Genomic DNA, 26033 nt, shown 5'->3' on the forward strand with positions numbered 1-26033 from the left:
TAATACAATCTTCAAGTTCTAGAGGCTCTATTACATCGAGACGTGCTTGTACTACCACGGCCTTGTTGCCCACACGAACGTTTGTCATGGCCATATTGCTTACAGGTAGAGCACTTGCGAGAATAAGTTCTTTCACTAACATCCATTTGATTGGGTCTACGACTCTGTGAGTTAATTCCCAATTTCCTGATGTATCCTTGTTAGCAACCATCGAAAACAACTCGTTTGGCCAATAAGCTTTATTACCAAGTGGGTGGAATTGGCCGGAATATGCTCTAAGGTAACTGTGGACCTTGTATTCCCCCGCCACATACCTTGTTACCGTTTTTCTCATTCTCTCGAAGCACTTGACAGCATGAGAACATGGCATATGATACGTTTTCCACTTACCGCAAGTGCATGTTCTTGTTGCCTCATAAACGGTATGCACGTTTCCACCCTTAGCGTTGTGATAACCCGTCCTAACTTCATACACATGTTGAATTGGGTCATACTCGGTCATTTGGTGATGCTCACATTTTTTTCTATAATGCTCCATCTTTTTGAAGGGCTTTGGCATCCATGTCCTGCCATCGGCTAATATCGCTCTAGCCCGCCTTGTCTTAGCAACAAATCGCTCCACATGGATCAGAGTGTCATGTCCGACCACCGCGAGGCTCGTCATCCTCACAACCCAACTCTGGACCTGCTGCTGCATATATAGTGGCCATGCATCATCGATACCCGCGCGCTCTTCCCTCGCATGGTGGTCATGCTCCCAAACCGTAGCCGCGAGTATATTCTGTACATACCCAAACTGCCGTAAAACGCGGTCGGGTGCGTGATACTCAACTATATCCATATGTATCAATGGACACCGCGACATCCACATGTGCTGACCAGCCTTACAAAACGCCGGCAGATAATCCAAAATATGATCATACGGCTTTCATATAAAAGCCTGTAAAAAGAAGTGAACTAGTTAACAATAAAAGACTAAAATAGTAGTTATGTGGTCTAGCGTGTGGATCTAAAATATGAACATACCGTCTGCGCCGTCATGCGTCTAGTTGATCCCTAAACCGGAAAAGGTTGTGATGAGTCTCCGTACGTCGCCGTACACCTCGCGACCATCTCCGCCCGTATGGCATCGACACAGTAAGATAGTCAGCGGGAGGGTAAGCTGGTATGGGCTGAAAAGGTCTCAACCTAGTCCACACCCATATCTGATATAGTAATTTTAAAAACATTTTATCAGTCGTCGTTTTAAAAAATATATATTTTGTGTTTAATTACACAAACTTAAATATATCACCTGAAGGAGCGAGAAAAATGCAGGGACCTCTACCCTCGTGCCCATAGAACATCGGCAGAATCCTCGATACATGTATCCCAGCACAGTAGCGCCCCAACTATAACATCCTATCTCGGCAAGATCGTCGATATACCGAAGATACCTCCAGCTCAAATGCGAACCCGAAGTGTTCGGGAACAGGATGGCCCCGAATATGACGAGTAGGTATAGACGCGCGCGTCGGTCAACATCAGCCTGAGGCGTGTCCTCTCTAATCGGATGCTGCATGTCTGTGAGGCGCAAGTGAGCGTAAAGGGCAGACAATAAAAGCCGACTCTGGCCGGAAATATGACCATCCAGTGCCGCGAAACCGGTGAGCCTAGTCAACTCATCCCGGTAAGGTGGCAGCACAGGGGGCTCCTCAATATACGATGGGCGTCCATCAACCTGTAGCCCATAAATGACCTCTACATCCTGAAGGGTAATGGTAGCCTCACTGGTGCGGAGATGAAATGTGTGTGTCTCCGGTCGCCACCTCTCAATCAATGCCATCACTAGCGACCTATCGTGCTGTACCCGACCAACTTCGACGCACCGGTAGATACCTCCCCGACGTAGTATATCCAGGACACGAGGATGTGGGGGGTGAGCAGCTAAGATCTCCTATGCTGAGTCCCCTAACCGGGTACGAACCTTAGACTCAGGCTGCAGGTCGGATGTCCATATATGTTGCGACCTATGCTCGGGCTGAAGATACAGTAACTCTCGATCGAAGGGCCCCGGATCAAGAGGGTGGTGATCCATCTATTTTACGTATTTTAAATCAATCATTAACAAGTAGTATTAGTTATGTAATCTTTTATCAAATGTTTTATTAAGGATTGTGGTGACTCATCTGTTTTACGTATTTTAAATCAATCACTAACAAGTAATATTAGTTATGTAATCTTTTTTGGAAAATTTTATTAAGGATTGTGGTGACCCATATGTTTTACGTATTTTAAATAAATCATTAACAAGTAATATTAGGTATGTAATCTTTTATCGAAAATTATATTAAGGGTTTTCAATCCTAAGCTACGGGTTATGAATCCTAAACTAAGGGTTTTCAATCCTAAAATATAAAGATTAAAAAGTAATAAGTCAAATAATTAACAATTAGTTAGCATACAATTAGTATAAATAATTAAAAATAAAAAATTTACTAATTAATCAAATAATTAACAAGGTATTATCATATATTTAATAAATAAACAATTAAGTAACTAATCAAAAAATTAATAAATTATTATCGTATATTTAACAAATAAACAATTAATTAACTAATGAAACAATTAAGAAATTATTAGCAAATAAACAATTGGCTTAACAAAAACTCAATAAATAATTAGCTAATCTAACAATTAAAATAGCTAGTCTAACAATTAATAAATGCTTAAGTCGCTAATCGAAAAATTAATAAATACTAAATAATTAACTAATTAACAATGCATAAACAATTTAAAAAAAAAAATAGGGCAGTCCCAACAGTGCGGGCATTGCCCAAAAACGCACAAAAAAGAAAGCGCAAAACGGCAAATCCACCTCAACAATCCTTAGGGTAATAATATATTTAGCAATGTAATAAAATATTCGTAGTGAAATACCTAGATTGAAGGTTTTTTTGAGTTTTCAAAATGACCTCTGCGCCGCTCTATTCCAAAATCTAACCTTAGAAACTTGTTCCTATACTTCAATATACCAAGAATATTGAGTTTTTGATTGAAAAACAACAAGAAAATAGCGTTTTGGGGTGGGGGACCACCGAAAATCGGCATTAATGGCGTGGGTAGGGGCTAACTGTCGGGTTCTATGGTGGGGAAGGAGGGGACCGGTTTTTTTTGGCATCCTTCACACACTAAATTCGTGCATGAAAGGCAAGAAGGCAACTAGCTCTTTCACGCACGAAATTAGTGCGTGAAAGGTGAAAACTATATTTTTACAACTTACTCCTTTCATTCGTGCGTGAAAGGCTCAAAGTGCCAATTTGCAGTTTGGTCCTTTCACGCACGAATTTCGTGCGTGAAACCTATTAATGTGCTTTTTTTTGTACTAGTTTGGTTCAACTTTTATTTTTTTGTGCTACTTAAGTCGCGGATTCCTGTCATAAAAAACAAAAATAACCCCACACTTGAAAAGGTGGTCTTCATTAATATATATTGCTTACGAAAGCGAAAACCGGACTAGGGCGTGAAGGTTTCGGAAGAGTGCGGTATAGCCCGACCCAGATCCTAACAGAAGTTATCATTGAACAATGAAAACATATGAAAATTATGAGAAAAGAGCCGGCAAAAGTGTCGTGATCATTATCCGAAGTAGTCAAAAATTTGTTTCTCAAAAATACATGAAAGCACACACTTACAGGAGAAGAAGAAAAACAATGGACAAGCATTTGCAAAAAGACAAACATAACATCGGAGGATGACAAGTCAATGTCAACAAAATGGCAAAATCCCTCTCAGGTATGACTACGTTAAAATAAAAAAATTTAAAAACTAACAGGCAGGACTCAACATTCGTAGACGAGCTAGAAGCTACTGAAGATGAAAGCAAAAGCCGGATTCAAAACATGCGGAGCATACGTGGAACTTTTTCTTGCGCAACCGGTCAGAAACCGTGTACGAGAGTCCAGCTTTCTACACCATGGATTGGAGATCACTTCAAGCATCAACACTAATAAATCATTTTCAAAAACTGCCTCCGGTTCGGATTTTCAACCAGGAATAGCCAAAGGAATTCCCACATAAAGGGATATTCCTTTTCAGGCTATCGAGTCGAACTAGAATTGGCCTGCTTCCCAATGCTAGGGATATGTAGGCTACTCAAGTTTTGAGGATCGGCCATATTCCTATAATTATCCCCGGACATCCCGAGGTAGTTTAAAGAAAAATCTTTACTTTTATAGTCCTCATAGAGTCAGAACTCCAAATGGCCTGAATTCTCATGTAACCTGAGATATGTAGAAAGCCCAGAAATCAAGATCTGACCATACTTTCAAATTTTTATGCAAAAAGAGCTATAATTTCTATTTTTCGATAAAAGTTAGGTTTGTCAAAATTCGTAGCTCAAGGATGGCCTTGTCATCCTCGAACTCTGAAGGGCAGTTGTTGACACCTAATTTTCACCTTATAAGATATGTATTTTAATTTTCAAAATTCCCAAGTCCAAAATGGAGTAAGGATACACCCTTAAAAATTCAAATTTGAAAAATCCCGAGAAAATTGTAAAAATTGACATTTTATTATTATTTCATAAAAAATGACAATTACAAGAAAATTACAAGTTATTTACTTTTACAAATATGATTTGAAAAGAAGATATGTATCCCGCTCCGTATAACTCGGGAAAATTTATATATATATATATACGACTCATTTTGACTACATTTTTCACATTTTTAAATACTGCTCGGAACTATGTCAATATTAGGTTTGTTTTAAAGCTTGTATTTTAAAACTATGCATTGTAAAGCTTCTTTTCGTCAAACTTTATTCTTGCGAGGAAGTTTTAGACGAATACGTTTTAAAGATTATGTATTTTATTAAATGAGTACAATGTTTGGAAAAAGTGTTTTCATTAAAAGAAAGGGTTAATTTAAACTTTTTTAAAAACTAAAGGGCGGGGGGGGGGGGGGTAACTTATTAAAAAAGGGGGAGTAAAAGTTTATTAAAATAAACTTTCATCCCCCTTCCACCCAATATTCATTTTTTCACCCCCGACATTTCCTTCACCTTCTCAGGCAATTTTTGCGATTTTATAGGATTCCATCGTCGAGGCTAGTTCAGGCCAATCCACGGCTGTTCTTCGCCGGATTTTTGAGGGTTTTTGTCCTCTATCCTGTTTCCTCATGATTTTCAGGTTTATTTTTGTATAATTCTCATTTTGTTGTCTCGAATTTGAATAGTTTATTGGGATATTGCTTGGTTTCTTTGTGTATGTGGTTGCCATGGCCGGGGCCTCGAGCCTTTGGCCAACTTGTGCACCACATATAACAAATGAAGGACCTGGGGTAATTTCCCATAAGTTCATTTGATTCGGGTACTATTTCTGGGGGGGATTTTATCTGTTGTGGTACGATTGTACCGTTAAAATGTGTTGGATTTTTTTTTATTTGTGACTAGGTGCACTATCCTAGTATTTTGCTGTTTTGTTGGATTTTATTTGGATTTTTTACGATACAGTTTGTTAGAATTTTTGTATAGTAGGTGATTTATGCAGAATTCTGGTTGGATATAGTACGAATTAGTACAAATTTGTGGAGAAATTGTTGCTCCTTTACTTAAATTTGAATTTATTTTAAATTAGGATATATAGGTTTGGGGGGAAAGTTTGTTTTGGACTAATTTCTTTCCATTTCTATTCCTAAACCCTACTTTGAGTGCTATAAATAGAAGGCTTGATTGTCATTCTAAAAGAGAGCTTTTTCTGGAAATATTTGGGAGAATTTGAAAAGGTTCAAAACCCTCATTAATAAAATCCTATTAATATACCAAGTATACTATCGATATACTACTGAAATTACTATAATATATCAATACTATACATATATTATCCACAAATATACTACAATATATTAGCAAAAACTCAAAAAACAAAGGGCTATTTTCAAGGGTTAAGTGTTGGAATTGTTGAAGTGTTGATCCAATCCCTCCTCTTTGATCTTTTGGTTTCCCTACAAAAAGGTAATACTTTATTCTAGTTCATTCTATTCGTTTTTTAACTTTTTTAATACCTTATCTTGTTTATATTTGATTTCAAAGCTTCAAGTTATTGTTTGTAGAATCTAGTGTGTATACCTGTTGTAATGTAGATATGTTAGTATAAAGGCTATTGGTTTACTGTTTCATTGAATTTATCATGTTGTGGTATTATAATACTAGCATAATGAAGTTTAAAGGGTTTTTATCATTAGTTGCTGGTATTGAGACTAAAAAATAAAGGTTAAAAGAAGTAGATGTTTGTTTTGGTGTTTGTTTACTATTTCACTGATATTTTTGAGGCTGCTGTGTTGTAATACTACTATGATTAGGTTAAAAAGGTTCTTAAGTGTTAACTAGTAAGTATTAAGGCTAAAATAGGTTTGAAATAGGGTAAGATTGTTAGTTTTTATCCTTAGTTACTGTTACATTGGAATTTGTTTTTTTAGGCTGCTTTGTTATAGAGAATGAGGTTAAAGCAGGGTAAAATAAGTTAGATGTTGGTTTTAGTTCTTATTTTTTGTTTAAACAGGCGGAGGTATTATTCTTCTATTTTGTGGCTATTTGATTACTGTTCTGTGTTTTCCTAAGTACTTCTAGTCCTGCTATGAATGTTTTAGTGCCTATTTAGTTTGTTGAGTGGGGTTTGAGCAGATTATGGACTATTTTACTTGACTTGAAGTTACATGCCAATTCTTACTATCTAAGCTGGTTAGAATATTGAAAGATAAGCCTGTTGTCACGACCCAACCGGAGGGGCGCGACGGGCACCCGGTGCTAACCCACCTGGGCACCTCTTATCATACATTCACATTTACATCTAGGTGAGCCACATAGCTAAATCATACTTTTATCCCTAATTCATACTATTTCCATTGGGCAACAATACATTTATATCATTGTCAACAAGTATGCCCACAACAATGTACATAAGCCGACGAGGCTAACAAAATGATATCCAAAACATAGGCCTACAAGGCCAAATACATCTAACCATATACACATGTCTACGAGCCTCTAAGGAAATTATGTCATATCATATAGGCGGGACGGGACCCCGCCGTGCCCATAAATATATACACAAAAGAATAAATACAAAAAGTTGTAGCTCCGAATGAAATGGAGCTCCGCTATGTAGTCCCTGAGTAATAAAGCTATGGATCAAGTCTGTCTCCCTGGCCACCTGCGGGCATGACGCAGCGTCCAAAAACAAAATGATGTCAGTACGAAGAATGTACTGAGTATGTAAAGCATGATCAACATCATTATAGAAGCATAATAAGCAACATAAGAAATAGCATAAGATGGGAGGTAGTAGATCCAACTTCATAAACACTTACTTGCATTTCATAGGGACACTCCATTTGTAATGTGTAACCGTGTACATACATCCATATCCGTATCCGTATTCGTATCCGTACTCATTGACACTTTCATACCCATATTCATATTCATAATCGTATTCATATTCATATTCATAATCGTATTCATATTCATATTCATAATTCGTTTACATAGTCATATTCATAGCATACCCGACCATGAAGGATCGGTGTTTCACATATCCGGCCATGGCAAGGCTCGATGAGTATACATACCTGGCCCTACCAAGGCTCAGGGTTATCCGTACCCAACAGCAATGGTGTGCGCGCGATACATAACATACCCGGCCATATAAGCTCGTTGTTACATATTAATCATACATAGACACATATACGTAGGAGCTCATAAGCATCTTTGACGTCATTACTATCGTTGTTCATTACATCTATCCCTAGAGGATTACTCATCATATAAGGAATTTAGTACAATCGAATCATATCGAGAATCATGAGCTTAGTAGCTTTTAAAGATAGAATCATTTAGAGGACATCATAGGCTCATAGACGAATATATATTTGGCCAAAGAACCATGCCTTATGAAAGAAGGGTTAGCCTTACATACCTTTCCGTTCCACTATTCTATCACTTGCACGTTCTCCTTCAATGCTCACGTTTCTACCTTCATTAGAGTTATACTATCACTAGAAAATCGATAGCTTAGCATACATGACTAAAGCTAGAGAAAATTGGACAGCATCTCCTTTATTTATACGACTTCCTCCATGTCATATATCAACTCCCAAACATCAATAATAACATTCACAACATCATAACAATAGTCTTTATTCACCTACATTATCCTTACTTCTCAATTCACTTCCAATCATCCACATCCATGATCATAGCACACTATTACATTCATTCATATAAAATGTCCATCCCATGTTCGTAACCTCATTTATAACATAACCATAACCACAACATACCAACAATCATGACTTAATCCAAGCTATTACTCAAAAATGACACTATTCCCACATTCATGACCCATTTTCTATATTCTTCTACAATCCAAGTGTTTCAACTTCTCAATACCTTAAAAAACATGGAAATACCATCAAACTTACCTTAGATAGTGTAGGAATGAACCTTGGGCGGAAACACTTCACTTGAGCAAAACCCTAGTTCAACCTCCACTTGGATTTCTTGTCTTGGATGAACTTTAATGAGTTTCTTACACTTGATTCACTTGGTTTGATGAAGTTGATCACTAATATCTCATGAATTCTTGTGGGAGAAGTGTGGAGGAATGTTTTATAGAGAAGGGGAGTGAAAGGGTAATGAAATGACATAACTTGGATCCCTTATTAATAATACTCAAATCTGTCCCGACCAATTTCTACGGACCAACCTACAGTCCGTATAAATCATACTGACCGTATGTTTGATCGTACTTTTGGTCCAGTGAGATATGCTAATCTGGGCTGATTATACGGCCAAACATACGGCTAGTATAATTTATACGACCAGTATGTTGGGCCGTATAATGCCAGTTCTTCCGAACTCATTCTCGTCGAGTCGTTTGATCTCCAATTCTTATGGAACCTTCTTGACACTTGTTTATCACCTCATTAAAAATCTAAGGACGTTATAACTCTTCTCCAAATCATCATTAAATCATCATTAACCTGTTAGGGTCATCAAATGTCATTCCTTATTAAATACCATATACTTCGTGCTCTTCGTTAGTCTATTCACTGTGCATCAACGGATAATTTTTCGAGGTGTAACAGCTTTGACCTGGGTATCTCAGAAGTTGAGACATTATATGGTTGCATACACGACCCACTTGATCTCAAGAATGGATCTAATAAGGTACATCTTTTGCCAACCTATGCCCATAGGGAAGTTGGCCAAATGACAAATGTTGTTAAGTGAGTTCGACATTCAGTACGTCACGTAGAAGGTAGTTAAGGGGCAGGCATTAGCAGATCTACTGGCAGGAAGCCCGATAGATGACAATCCCGTACCTTTGTGGACTTCCTTCCCAAATGAAAAGGTAATGACAATTGAAGGCGAAGAGAGTGAAGATGAGTCGGGATGGAAAGTATACTTTGATGGAGCGGTCAACTTTAAAGGATCGGGAATCCGAGCCGTTTTGGTCTCAGACTTAGGCCAATATTGTCCAGTGGTAGCCAAGTTGAGCTTCAATTGCACCAACAACATGGATGAATACAAAGCTTGTATCTTGGGTCTACGTTTGGGCCTCAACACGGATGTGAAAGATCTCCAGGTAATAGGCGACTCGGATTTGCTAATTCATCAGGTTCGAGGAAAGTGGGCCACTAAAAATGAAAAGATCATACTGTATGCTAGACTTGTGCAAAGATTGGCAGATCGGTTCAAGAAGTCAAGTTCAAGCATATACCAAGAACCCGGAATACCATAAAACTTACCTTAGATGGTGTAGGAATGAACCTTGGGTGGAAACACTTCACTTGAGCAAAACCCTAGTTTCACCTTCACTTGGATTCCTTGTCTTGGAAGAACTTTAATGGGTTTTTTACACTTGATTCTCTTGGTTTGATGAAGTTGTTCACTAATATCCCTTGAATTCTTGTGGGAGAAGTGTGGAGAAATGTTTTAGAGAGAAGGGGAGGGAAGGGGAAATGAAATTAAATAACTTGGACCCCTTATTAATAATACTCAAATCTGTCCCGACCATTTTCTACGGACCAACATACGGTCCGTATAAATTTCACTGACCGTATGTATGGCTGTAGATTTGGTCCAGTGAGGCTGACCATCTGGGCTGATTATACGGCCAAATATATGGCCAGTATAATTTATACGGCCAGTATGTTGGGCTGTATAATGCCCAGTTCTTCCGAACTCATTCTCGTCGACTTGTTTGATCTCCAATCCTTATGGAACCTTCGGCACTTGTTTATCACCTCATTAACAATCTAAGGGACGTTATAACTCTTCTCCAAAGCATCAATAATCATCATTAACTTGTTACTCGTAAATCCTTTCTGATACATATCGTATGCCTTACCTTCTCTTGGCAAACATTCTCCTCTTACCTCGAATGCCTTTGAAATCTTAATTAGGATTATCAAATGTCATTCCTTACTTATTGAAATATCGTACGCTTCATGCTCTTCATTACTTTATTCACTGAGCATCAACAGAAAATTTTCTGAGGTGTAACACCTGTGTTCCTATGATTTACAACAACAACAACAACAACAACAACCCAGTGAAATCCCACAATGTGGGGTCTGGGGAGGGTAGAGTGTACACAGACCTTACTCCTACCAAGGTAGGACGGCTGTTTTCGAAAGACCCTCGGCTCAATAGAAAGCATAAAAAGAGGTCAAATAAGGCCAAGAAATTCAAAGCGATATGAAAATGAAAATAATTGAAACTGAGTTTAAGTGATGCTTTAGAATGGTTTAAAATGGCTAAATGATGAGGACAGATCTTAAAATAAATTGAAGTCTTTGTACTCTTGTAAAAAAACACTATGTATGTATTTTTCTGGGGTTTTGGTTTAAAAACTACTTATGTGTTAATATTGAATGACTTTCTAGGATTACTTCGTTTTTAAAATGAGTTTAAAACCGACATAAAATGGACTTTGAGTAATAAAACTTGCTACTATGACCCTTGGATAAGAACTGATCAGTTTAAGAATGGTTTTGGCATTGATTCAATTTCTTGTTTGCTAAAAATGAACTGATGATTGGCTAAATTTATCACTTTTCCTTCTTTGATTGCTGAATTATCATAAAAAGTTGAAAACAAGGACTATGAGTATAACTTTTGGCCTGGCTTCATCTGCTTCATCCCTTTAAACATGTGGCCTTTTGCTTCCTTATTCCTTCATTTGTCAATGCTGCTTGTTTTATCACTTGGAGTGTGCCATGTTTTCCCCTACTATGCCTAACTATTTCTACGTTTTGATACTTGTTATACCTTGCATTAACAACCTCTACATTGCTTGAAACTATTTGTCTGCTTTCCTCTTGATCACTGAACTTTTCTGAGTCATTCTTTCTCTAAACATGTTGAGAATTAACATTGAGACTGTATATTGTAAGGAGTTGACTGCCTGTTTGTATAATTTCTAGTGATAGCTGAGTGTTTAACTATAAAATAGTGGGGATTACTAGGAACATTTGAAGCTTTTTATGTGATTTGTATGTGGTATTTTATAGCTAATGTTAATAGAATATGTAGTATATATCAAGTATATATGGAGGGTATGCCCTTTTGTCCGACTCAATATTTCGGATCCGGGCAGGGTATTAGCGTGTGTTGAGGCGAGGTAATCTCTTTTAGAGCAGATTAAGGCACAATAGTTTGATGATGTTAAGTTGTGCCAAATTTGTGATAAAGTGTTCAGTGGTGAGGCCAAGGAGGCCATGCTTGATGATGAGGGAGTTTTGAGGATCAAGGGGCGCATGTGCGTTTCTCGTGTGGGTAGTCTGATTCGTTTGATATTAGAAGAGGCTAAAAGTTCCAGATATTCCAGTCATTCGGCTGCCACTAAGATGTATCATGTTTTGAGACAACACTACTGGTGGGGTAGGATGGAGACAGACATTGCAAATTTTGTTTCTCAGTGTTTGAATTGCTAGCAGGTTAAGTATGAGCACCAAAGACTTGTTGGTGTGCTTTAGAGGATGCCTATTCTCGAGTGGAAGTGGGAGAGAATAGCCATGGATTTTGTTGTGGGTCTTCCGAAGACCTTGGGCAAGCTTGATCCAATTTGGTTCATTGTGCATAAGTTGACTAAGTCTGCATACTTCATTCCGGTTCAGGTTACTTTTAATGCAAAGAAGTTGGCCAAGATCTACATCCGTGAGATTGTGCGATTGCATGGGGTTCCTATTTCCATTATTTCTGACAGAGGTACTTAGTTTACCTTCCATTTCTAGAAGACTTTACATAAGGGGTTGGGTACTCAGTTTGATCTTAGCACCGCGTTTAACCCACAGACCGATGGTCAGTCCGAGAGGACTATTGCGGTGCTTGAGGACAAGTTGAGAGCATGTGTATCGACTTTGGTGGTCATTGAGAGCAATTCTTACCATTGGTAGAGTTTGTGTACAACAATATCTACAACTCGAGTATTGATGGCGCCATTCGAGGCTTTATATTGTAGGAGGTGTCGTTCTCCGATTAGGTGGTTAGACACTTTCGAGGTGAGACCTTGGGGCACGTATTTGTTGAGAGATTCCTTGGACAAAGTGAAGTTGATTCAAGAAAAGCTTCTGCCAGCCCAGAGCAAGCAAAAGGAGTATGCGGATTGGAAGGTTCGGGACTTGGAGTTTATGGAGGGTGAGCAGGTTCTTTTGAAGGTTTCACCCATGAAGGGTTTCATGCGATTTTGGAAGAAAGGAAAGTTGAGCCCGAGGTAAATTAGCCCATTTGAGATTCTCTATCGTATTAGCGCAGTGGCTTATGAGTTAGCTTTGCCACTAGGCTTGTCAGGTGTTCATCCGGTATTTCATGTTTCCATGCTGAAGGAGTACCATTCAAACGATTCTCATATCATTCGTTAGGACTCATTTTTACTCGATGAGAATCTTTCTTATGAGGAAGAGCCAATAGCAATCTTGGATAGGCAAAGGAGAAAGTTGAGATCGAAGGAGATAGCTTCAGTTAAGGTGCAATGGAAGCACAACTAAGGAGGCCATATGAGAGACCGAGTTCGATATGGGTACCAGATATTGTGACACCTCAGAAATTTCTGATTTGTTGCCTTGTGGATAGGCTAATGTGAGCTTTAGGCGACTATGAAAATTCTCATAAGACTAAGGAATGTATTAGATAGCTTAAAGCGCATACCGTAAGATTTTGAAGTCATACAGATATGCGAAATTTAGTTTGTTAAAGGAAGTAATATGTAAGTTGCGTTCGGAAAGGCTTTCACTATAATCGAGCTAATATTTATTTGGTGATGACTTGAGAGGCTGCTATAGGGCCTATTGAATGGTTAATGAAGTATTAAGTAAGTGCCAAGAAGGTTCCATAAGGATTGAAAGTCAAACGAATCAATGAGAGAAAGTTTCGTACAACTGGGAGTTATACGACCACTTATACGGTCCGTATAACTTTATACGATCCGTATAAGGGGGGTTCGTATAACTCGACCTATACAGAAAGGGACTTTTCCATGGTGGTGTTATACGGTCCACTTATTGGGACCGTATAATATTATACGGACCGTATAAATGGTCTGTATAAGTCAATTGAGTTGACTTTTCTATTTTTTGTATAAACAGAGGGCTCTTGTTGTTTTATTTCATTTTTCATTTTCCATAAGTCTTAAGAGCTCTAAACCCTTCTCCAAGCTTATTCCACTCCAATCCAAGCGAAAACAAAGATCAAGAGGCAAGAATCAAAGTGTTCATATGTTAGAAGGCTTCCTAGGGTTAGTAGACTATAAGGAGTTCTTGAGTATTGAAGCTAGGGTTTTCACCTAAGTTGATAGCTACTCCAAATCTCATTACCATGAGAAAAAAGTTTAGTTTTCATGCTTATTTCATGTTATCATGAATGCTTGGTTTTTGAAGAACTTTGGTAGAAGAAGAAAGTAGAAATGAGGGTTAAGTGTAACTTTTATGATGTTTTTGAGTAATAAGCTAACTTGAGTCATGATTCCTAGTACAATATTGATATAATCTTGTTATGGAAGGTAGAAATGGCGATGAGGAAGTATTGTATGAAAATGTGCTAAAAATGGGTGTGAAGTGTTAGTATAAGCTAAGCATAAGGATGAATTTTGAAGGCTTAATGGAATGTGATTACTTGATTATGATATTATAGGTGTATTATGGATGTTTGGAAGTTGGTTTGTAATATGGTGGAAGTTGACGAAATAGGGGAAATGCTACCCAATTTTCATTAGATCATGAATTATTCTAGTTCGAATTTAAGAGCATCATTAAGTCTTAAATATGGTATGAATCCTTCTAAATGTAGATTGTCCAGTCTTCAGCGGCGAATGTTAATTAGTTAAGAAGACAAAGAGGTATGTAAGGCTAACCCTTCTTTCATTAAGGCATGGTTCCTTTTCTATATGTCCTTTCATGAGTTCCATAATGTCTTCCAAATGATTCTGTCTCTAAGATTACCAAAGCTCATGATTCTCGATGCTTTCACGATACTATTACCACCTTTATATAGTAGTTGATCCTCTTAGGATAGAAGTGACGAAAATAACGATGGCAATGATGTTGATGATACTTATGGACTTTTATGTATACGTATCTAAGTATGTATGACCATTATGTAACACCGAGCTTATATGGTCGGGTATGGTACCTATCGCGCGCACACCACTGCAGTTGGGTACGGATAACATTGAGCCTTGGTACGGCCAGGTATGTATAATCACCGAGCCTTGTCATGGCCAGGTATGTGAAACACCGAATCTTCATGGTCGGGTTTAATATGGATACGAGTATGAACATGAATATGAATACGAATACGAATATATATGTATGCATGTACATGAGTAAGCATTAGAAATGGAAAGTCCCTCTGAAAGACAAGTAAGTAGATATGATAAAGGCCACTAGAGGTACAAATGACTCTATTACCTCCTGATTCTCCCATCTTATGCTATTTCTTATGCTAATTCTTATGATGTCTCTTATTGTCATGACCCAACCCCATGGGCCATGACTAGTGACCGAGCTGCACACTCATATACGTACCTGTTAGGTATAGTCAAACCGAATCTATGAAACAATATGGAAACTTGCATAAGAACTCCAAAGGTTCATAACGTCATCATATATATACATACTCGGATAACCCTGTTATAGCCCGTATTTTGTACATTCGGATATTTCAAGGTAGTCGTGGTAAGTTAAGGACAAGACTATTTTCCAAAGTTATTTTAATGTACAAGTTGTTTATTAGTATGGAAATATTGAGAAAGGCTAAGGGTAAAAAGGGAAATTCACAAGGAGGTTCATGGTAATATTGTGGAAGGCTAGGAGCAAAAAGGGAATTTCACAAAACCTTCAAGAAGGTTCATGAAAGGGCCACTTTGGCCGTGTGAGTTGTGGATGTGGGTCCCACCCATGGCTAGCCAATTAAGTCAAGCCATGGGGTGGGGCATGTGTCCACCCTCTTATAGGCTATGTATCTATATATATATATATATATATATATATATATATATATATATATATATGGACATGCTTACATAGCAAGACAAAATTATTCATTCCAATTCAAGAAAACTCCAAGCAAGAAAAATAAGAGGGCATTCGGCCAAGCTAGGAAAAATTGTCCCCATGAAAAGTTGATCAAAAAAATATTTTCTTCTAGTAATTTAACCAAGTGGAACGTCCCTAACAACATGGAATAATTGTTGGAGTAAGCAAAGCATTCGTTGTGCAAGTTGTGGACTCTAGCCGAGTAAGAAGACAAGTGGAGAAAGGTAAGGTTCAATCTTCTTTTACATGTGTTATGGATGATTTGTGAATGTTGTAGTATGTAGAAATGGATGAAATTCATAAAATAAGGGTGTGTTGCTAAGATAAGATGAATTGATTCTATTTAGTAGTTTGATTGTTGTTGTTGTGGATTCCATAATAAAAATGAAGGTTTGATGGTTTGAAATGAAGTTGTAGTCATTGTGGGATTGTTGAAGAAGTTAATGTGACATTAGTATGGATTCTTATATTTGTATGAATAATGTCGTTAACGCGAGAATTGTTGGTGTAGTTCAAGAATTTGGAAGAAAGGAATGTGTTGTTGTTGTTGTTATTAAGTTTGGAAGATTTCGCATTATTGTTGATAATTTGGCCGAGTTGAATTCTCGGGTTTGTTGTTGATAATTTGGCCGAGTTGGATCCTCGGGGTTTGTTGAATTTACAGGGGAAATGCTGCCAAAATTTCGGCAGATTATAAATGATTTATTTGGAAGACTAAGATAAGTGTGTGACGATGAGTCTAATGATTATGTAAATCCTTTTGAATGTAGACTAGCGAGCTTGGATAAATAAGCGTAGCTAATAGGACGTGGAGCAGGTATGTAAGGTTTACCCTTTCTTTCTTTTGGCATGTCCTAGAGCCAAATAAGGTATCATATGCATCTTGGGGTTACTCTACTCTTTGATTCCGAGCTTGTTTATGATTTTTATTCACTTTTGATATGTTTTTAAAAGAGTCCTATAAAAGTTAGTGTTCCTAACTTTCGTAGACGGTCTCGGATTGCTTTGAAACGTTCGTCGAGGTTTCTGTGGTAAAATATCCATAACTTTCTTATACTAACTCGGATTGCCTCGAAACGTGTTTATGATCTTTCACGTGTCGTTTGTGTACTTATTCATCGAGTCCTAAAAATTGATTTATGTGTATATAGTTTCTCACTACTCTGCTTGTGCATGCCTCAATGTATCCTTCACTGAGTCCCGGGCCAGGACACGTTCTCGTGCGTACTCCACTGCATTGTTCACCGAATCCCTCACTTGCGGGTCGGGTACGGTATATGTATATGATGATATGATGATACAGGGATGGCGGCCAGGATGGCATATGATGACTCCATTCACCGAGACCCGCACTTGAGGGCCGGGACACGTTATGCATATATGATATATGGTGATGACATGCATGAATTTACTCACCGCGTCCCTCACTAGAGGGCCGGGGCACGTTATATGCATATATGATATATGATGAGGACATACATGATTTTCGTTTCAAAAAGGCAAGTGCATTGATGTTTTTTTAAAGTCCTACTTGTTTTTGGTAAATCTCTGTTTTAGTTGTGATCCGCTTTACTGTATTTCATGCTTTACATACTCAGAACATATTCCGTACTGACCCCCTTTCTTCGGGGGCTGCGTCTCATGCCGCGCAGGTACACCCAGATGAGTAGAAGCCATTATAAAAGATGTTCCAGCGGAATTGGCAAGCTCCATTTGCTCCTGGAGTGTTGCCGAGTCAGAGTATTCATGCTATGGTATCTTGGTCGATGTTAGAGACTTTGCAGACAGAGTCGTGGGTATAGAATGTCAGTCTTGTAAGCGGCTCCACCAGCCGATGTGTCATTATGCATCATGTTATGAGTTTCGTATGATTACAGATTTTTTTCTTGGCTTAAGAGCGATGAAAAGAATTATTCTGGAAGCCTTAACTATATATTTCATTCTTATTTGATTTAAGAGTCCAAAACGATTATCTATTTAGTAAGAGTTAGCGGGTTCGCTCGGCCCTAAGTAAGGTTCGGGTGCCCATCACACCCTAGCGAGATTAGGGTGTGACAAACCCGTCTCCTGAGGAGTCACAACTAATCAAAACATAATATGATACGCAAGCCGACAAGGCTGCCACTACATATCAATATCCATAGCACATCGTATAGACACAGCTGAACAAACTTATACACAACCCACACATATGTCTACAGACCTCTAAGAGTATCGATAGTGACATATGACGGGGGGCCCGCCGTGCCCCTGGATAAACAAATATATACATCATAAGATCTGTACCAAAAGTCTAGGCTCCGGAACAATGGAGCTCTCCAAGACAGCTGAGTAAAAGTCCTATGCTGAAGGGTCACCAAATCGACTATCTGTACCTGCGGGCATGAAACGCAGCCCCCCCCCCCCCCCCCGAAGAAAGGGGGTCAGTACGGAATATGTACTGAGTATATAAAGCATGTGATACAGTACAGAGGATCATAACTGAAATAGAGGTTACAGGAGACAAGTATGACATTCAAAATACCAAAACATTTGTCTTATAAAATATAAATCATGCATATCAATATCATATATCATACCCTGCCCATTATGGGACTCGGTGAATAAAGTCATCCTTGGCGCCATTATCACATTATCATATCATCAAATCATCACATCATCATATCATCATATATATATAATGAGTAGTGAGTAACCATATGCAAACTAAGTCATATCTGAGACTCGATAGAATAATCAAGATGAACTATCATTTGAAAATCAAGACAATAATCATATCAAGTACCCTTCGAATGTCACAATTGATTATATCAAAATAGAAATTCTGGAATCATAGACACGTATCGAGACACCATGAAATAACTTCTGGAAATCAAGAACATTAGCCATCCTAGTGGCTCTAAGAATAGGAGATTCTTTGGAGTCATATATACGTCGTCTGTTTGTTTTATAAAGATCATGCTAAAAGAAAGAAGGGTTAGCTTTACATACCTTTAACGCTTATTTAAATGTCCAACGTCTACTTCTCGGGCTCGTAGGTCTAAAATTAAGATAACATAAGCCACAGTTAGACCATCCACATCACTTACTAACCAATCCAAGTACGAATGAAACTTAACGAAATTCGAGCAGCATTTATCCTGAAAACATAACAATACTCGAGATTCCAATTTAGCCAAACATCAATCAAAATACCAATAACAACAACACCAAAAATTTCATATCAAACTAGAATTAAATCCATTCTTAAATCACTTCCAAATAGCCCAATATACATTCGTATACCAATGCTTGTATACACTTCTTTATTTTCGTATATCTATAGTATAACAACAAACACAACAACTACAGCCAATCCCACGATATTCAAGCCCACAAAACAATTCATAACAACCACCAAACAGCCCCAAAATATTGTCACAAAACAGCCATGAAAATCATATAAAAACAGCCCGGTATACGCTTTGTATATGATATCTTCATACACTTTATTCTCCCAAATTCAAGAACAGCAACTTATCAACAACATCAACAATTATTATACATCATAACTCAGCTAATTCCATCCATTTAATCCAAATAAAATAGCCCCCGATCCATAAATCTCAACAAAACAACAAACGAATTTATAACGCTATTTTTTCCGTTCTAATCCGTTAAAACTCTAAATAAACTTGTTAACAATGAAAAAGGGACCTTAATCTTATCTTAAGAATGCAGCAACCACGTCAACACTCTTCTTCGTGGATGATTTTTAGCTCAAATTGAAGGCAACGCAACGTACAACACTTTTCTCTTCATGAGCTTCGGGATTCGGGGCTCAGATTTTGATCAAAACTTTGTTTTTCTCTCTAAGGCTTTCCTCCCTCTCTCTCTCTAGAATTTTCTGGGTCTTTTTGGTCTGAAAATGAGGAGGATAAGGCTGAAATTTCCCTTAAATAGCAAGGGAAATGGGCCTGACCTGGATTGGAATCGGGTTGGGCCCATTTCACTGCCTAGTTTGACCTTTCTGCCTTAAAACGTCCATATCTCCTTATCCCGATGTCACATACAGGCCCATGACCTATGGTTGGAAAGGTATTTCAATAATCTACAACTTTAATTTTAGGAGTTTTCCCAAATTCCCAACTACTGATGGGGTTATGGCCTCCCGAAGTCAGATTACCCAAAACGTAACTTAAAAACATCTTTTTGGAGGGCTTACACTTGGATTTGGCTTAAGGGTCCTTCTTGAGTTGTGTTTAACTTTACATATATTATCCATATAACTTGTTATATGTATATTTTTTTTTAAAAAAAATCTCGACATGTGGACCCCACCTCAGCTTACGAATAATCCAACGTACAAAAATACGGGGTATAACATCCTTCCCCCCTTTGGAACATTCGTCCTCGAATGTTAAACTGGTCCTGAACTCCCAATACATTCTCAAGTGTTTCCTTATTCAATTATGCCCTTCACATGCCTTTTTCATTGGTCGATTCCCTTTAATTCACTATAACGCATTCCAGGTCTCTAAGTAACCATTCCTGTAATATTTCCTCTTTCTCTCGCCTCGCGAGGTTATAATTCCACGTTGTTGTCTTTACTCTCGTCCTTATTTCGCAGTCGGTTGTCAGTTGTATTGCGAGCGCTTCTGCTGAAATGTTACTATCTCTCTTGGTGCACGTAGTCTTAACTCGACTCTTTCTTCTTCTATAGTTACTCCTTTAAGACGTATCTTCACTTCATCTTATATCTCACGCGTAGACGTGCCTCGTCGATTTATTAGACTTTACAATCCCTGGAGTATTTCATGCCTCTGGTAACCTGTAGACCCTTCGCAGACTTTACGAATAAGACGACATTTCCCAGGGTGTAACATTATTTTACTCCAATAACCTTGCTTTGTCCTGCTGTTACAGTCCGTATTCTGAAATCTTCCGCATCATGTATCACTTCTCGACTTTCTCTTAAAGGTTTTTAACTGTCACCTTGCTTTTAGCTCTGAATCTCAATCCTTAGAGTTGGCTATCAAGTAGCGCTGAAGTTTCCTCATTTTATAACTTTACATAGCCGCTCTGTGATCTGTCTATTATTAACTGGTATAATTCCAAAAGAATTTCTCTTAATTTGACATATAAATTCACTATCACCCAGTAACCAGTGACCCGCTTGTTCTGATCGTCTCGCTTAAGCTAATTCACAATTTCTCTTAACCCAACTTGTAACACTTTAGGCGTATTCTATTACCCCTTTACCCAGATTTTGCTTTTAGTTTTACTGTCACACATTATGTTGCAATCTTTACGCAAATATGTGAAGGTGCTCAAATTAGCCCGAGAAATACCTTAGCGCCATTTCACTAGTCTTTATACTTTACCTTACATTCTCCTCTCATATCCTTCAATTGATATCGGGGCTCAACTATGGTTTTTGCCCTCAGTACTAATCCTATCTCGGTACTTTGGTTCAAACCATCTTGCACCTTTCATTAATATATCCAAAATCTCACAACCGCATGGTTATTACTGAATCCTTACTCTTCTTATCAAGTACTCACTTGGTCTCATTCTTAACATACAAATGTGCGTAGATCGCATAACTATTCTTGTATAACTTGTACGAAGTACATCCGATCTTAGTCATAGTCTTTCCTTGTCTTGATTCATTCTGCTTTACATATATTATTTGTACTAAAACTCACTTGTTGTCTATCTTGTCGTATTCCTTTCCCTTCCTTTATTCACCATTTGATTTTCTCATATCCTACTATAGGAGATTTCCTATCCCTTCTCCTTTGCTACTTATAAGTTACAGTATCATTAGCAAACAACCCCATTGCTGACGTCTTAACCTCTAATCCAGTATAGCATTGCTATCCTTTATAATATCTCTTAAGTTACTCATTACCATTCTTTCGTCGTACTCTTTCTTTTCGTAAACACCCACTTTTTTAACGTCATATCATTCAGGGTCTTTACAAATAATTCTCAGTCCTGTCTTATATACCATCCTGACTTCTATCCGTTTATTGCTAGCTTTCAGATCTTACTATCTTGTTTCAGCAAGGGATCTCACTTGAAGTTTTAGTATCCACATCAAATACATTGCAGTGTCACTTGTTTCCATCTTATACCTATATTTCTCTCACCCGCTTCCCCTCTTAAGGGTGTACTTATACCATTATCTATTTATATTCTGCTCTATGTCCCCATTTCCAATTTCAAATTCATCTGATAACTCACTTGGTATATTGTACCATGCCCATGTCTTTTCTTTATAATTTATAACTTTGATTATCCACGTACGAAACCTTAACAAAATCTCGAAGTGACGAGAACCTTTCTATGTATAGTACAAAATCTCATCTGATAATCTGTAATCGAATAATCTAACCAATGTAGCAACTCATCAAAAGTCACATTCCACTCACTCCAATCAATAATTATTTAGTACTTATAATCATTCCAAATTCTCGATTAGGTAGCACTTATATCCCGGTGATAAGTATCCAAGGCTCTCTTGTAACATTATCTTTACCCCAACCTATATCATCTATTTCTTTTAATAAATTCACAATACCTCATTTTTTCCTCAGCCTTACAGTCCTTATCCTTTAAGGATTTCACTTTTCCGAGGTGAAGTCATATACACGGGGGTACTCCTTTATGCCTTATGCTCTTTCACCCTTGTTGTGTACCCAACGCTAACTTCTAACTTACTCAAAATCATATCGAATTCGTCTTAATAATGGTCTTATCTTACCACCTTGTCGTCGTACTGCACCTTTAAGTTCGTAGCTATATATTTTCCTTTCTATTTCATACTCGTACTCAATTGATCACGTTTATATTAGGTGTTTCCTTTAGAACTCCTTTTATTTCTCCAGTCTATGTCCATCTTTTATTCTGTGCACGAGGAATCTCATGCTACCCCTGTATCCTTCGGAAACCACTACTCCTGCATAATCTCTTTCTCTTTTTCAAAGTGTATTCCGTTCATCCCAATTTTTTCTTATCGTCCCAATCATTTTCTGGCACTCATTCTGCTTCATTGCTCGTCTCTTTATAGTTTAGTCCTTCACTGTTCCGCCACTTATATTACTTGTGTCCTCGGCCATACATGTTATAACCTATTACTGCACTATTGTCTCACTCGCTTCCTTCTTATTTCCTTCTTTTAATTAACTCCCTTTTTTTGTGCTCGCTTTCGTTCCCGTTATCGCATAATCTTTGTTCGCGATTCTTACCATGATTTAATTACACTCTGTCGAGTAGGCGTACTTAACCTTTCACCCTTTCTGATCAATCTTATCCTTACTGTCTCAATCTTATCCTAGCATTTCATCAACAACGCATGAAACACATGATCTAAGACAACCCACAAGTTTGAGTTTTCCTTCTACAAATTCCATCTCCAATTAGTTGATTAAGAACTAATAAACTTAAGGAAATAAAGATATGATGAAATGTTACCTCAAGAACACAAGAACGCTCCAACTCCAAAATTACGTCACCATGAAGCATCTTCCAAAACCACCACAAGAAGAAGAACTAGAATCCGACAAGCACCACGGGACTTCTAATGCTTGATTCACATAGTTTACTTCCAGATTTATTCTTGGGTCATGAACGAACTATTTAGTTCATAAACTACTTGTTATAAGCTTTGTACTCTTCAAATAAAAGAGAAACTTAATTGCTGGACGTTTTTGCTCTTCAACATGAGCTTTTTCTAAGGTAAAATGTGGCTGGAAAGTATTCTGGTCCGTTCAAATGAATTCCAAACTTTGCTGCTCATATTTGCTTCTTCGAAATAAAATTTCCCAAATAAGAATGATGCCTCTTACAGATGACATGAAGGGTATCTCTTAAAGCTTTAATCCAACATGATAAATTTACCATACCGATATCGACCTCATAATTACTATTATTATCAATTCAACCGTTAACTTTATTTCTCGAAGTCAGACGTACTTGCAACTTAGTCAAATCTTACCATTACTGTTGACATGACCTTTCAATACTTTTTACGAACTTATATCTCATTCTCTTTTTATTTCTTGGAGAATTTTGACAGAGTTTCCTCTGTATTTCATACTATCCCAAAACCTGCACGCAGGAAATACCAACAATGCCTCACAGGGCCAACATATACATATATATTATATCATATCATAGCCGCACAGGGCTCCCCATATCAATAACAGTATGAAAATGACGAACTTACCTCGTATGTCCAACTCAAACTATACCTGTTACACTTTCCTATTTATTTTCCCTTTCAATCTTTAACTGCAGGTTTCAATCATACCTGCAACATTCACACTATATCTGACATATATTCTGGTTACCGTTACTGATTCCTTCAGCTTCTTCTGTGCGCACCTTATAACTGAACTTATCAACAACATATATACATTCAATCCATTTTCTTACTATACTTACAATAACTTACCTTGATGATGGCCAGTTTGTCATTCTATATATACAAATTTTGATAACGTAACCTCGATGAAATGTCTTGCCTCTGTAACTCCTAGTAGCATCATTTACCTTCTCTAGTCGACACCACTCTCCTGCTGAAATCAAAGGTCAGTATATAAGGGATATCATTTCCTATCTCTTGGCTCTATCGCACGATATAGAGTAAGAAGAAAAGGTAACATCCTAAATGTCCTGTAGCTTCCTGTTTATAGATGTGGTGCACAACACACCGATAAACAAGACTCTACTAGGCACGGTTTGTAGACACTCCGAGGATGAACTGCTCTGATACCACTTCTGTCACGACCCAAACCCATGGGCCATGACTAGTGCCCGACCTGGACACTCATATACGTACTTGTTAGGTATAGTCAAACCGAATCTATGAAACAATATGGAAACTTGCATAAGAAGTCCAAAGGTTCATAACGTCATCATATATATACATACTCGGATAACCCGTCTCCTGAGGAGTCACAACTAATCAAAACATAATATGATACGCAAGCCGACAAGGCTGCCACTACATATCAATATCCATAGCACATCGTATAGACACAGTTGAACAAACTTATACACAACCCACACATATGTCTACAGACCTCTAAGAGTATCGATAGTGAAATATGACGGGACAGGGCCCCGCCGTACCCCTGGATAAACATATATACATTATAAGATCTGTACCAAAAGTCTAGGCTCCGGAACAATGGAGCTCTCCAAGATAGCTGAGTAGAAGTCCTATGCTGAAGGGTCACCAAACCGACTATCTGTACCTGCGGGCATGAAACGCAGTCCCCCCCCCCACCCCCCGAAGAAAGGGGTCAGTACGGAATATGTATTGAGTATATAAAGCATGTGATATAGTAAAGAGGATCATAACTGAAATAGAGGTTACAGGAGACAAGTATGACATTCAAATACCAATACATTTGCCTTATAAAATATAAATCATGCATATCAATATCATATATCATACCCGGCCCAATATGGGACTCGGTGAATAAAGTCATCCTTGGCGCCATAATCACATCACCATATCATCAAATCATCACATCATCATATCATCATATATATATACCGTACCCGGCCCTCTAGTGAGGGACTCGGTAAACAATGCAGTGAAACTATGCACAAAAACATACCCGGCCCGGGACTCGGTGAAAGATATATTGAGGCATGCACGAGCAGAGTAGTGAGAAACCATATGCAAACTAAGTCATATCTGAGACTCGATAGAATAATCAAGATGAACTATCATTTGAAAATCAAGACAATAATCATATGAAGTACCCTTCGAATGTCACAATGGATTATATCAAAATAGAACTTCTGGAATCATAGACACGTATCGAGACACCATGAAATAGCTTCTGGAAATCAAGAACATTAACCATCCTAGTGGCTCTAAGAATAGGAGATTCTTTGGAGTCATATATACGCCGTCTGTTTGTTTTATAAAGATCATGCCAAAAGAAAGAAGGGTTAGCTTTACATACCTTTAACGTTTATTTAAATGTCCAACGTCTACTTCTCGAGCTCGTAGGTATAAAGATCATGCCAATGCTTGTATACACTTCTTTATTTTCGTATATCTATAGTATAACAACAAACACAACAACTAAAGCCAATCCCACGATATTCCAACCCACAAAACAATTCATAACAACCACCAAACAGCCCCAAAATATTGTCACAAAATAGCCATGAAAATCATATAAAAACAGCCCGGTATACGCTTTGTATATGATATCTTCATACACTTTATTCTCCCAAATTCAAGAACAGCAACTTGTCAACAACATCAACAATTATTATACATCATAACTCAGCTAATTCCATCCATTTAATCCAACTGAAACATCCCCCGATCCATAAATCTCAACAAAACAACAAACAAATTTATATCGCTATTTTCTCCGTTCTAATCCGTTAAAACTCTAAATAAACTTGTTAACAATGAAAAAGGGACCTTACTCTTACCTTACG

This window comes from Lycium barbarum, chromosome 1 (assembly GCF_019175385.1).
Source record: "Lycium barbarum isolate Lr01 chromosome 1, ASM1917538v2, whole genome shotgun sequence".
NCBI classification, from domain to species: Eukaryota; Viridiplantae; Streptophyta; class Magnoliopsida; order Solanales; family Solanaceae; genus Lycium; species Lycium barbarum.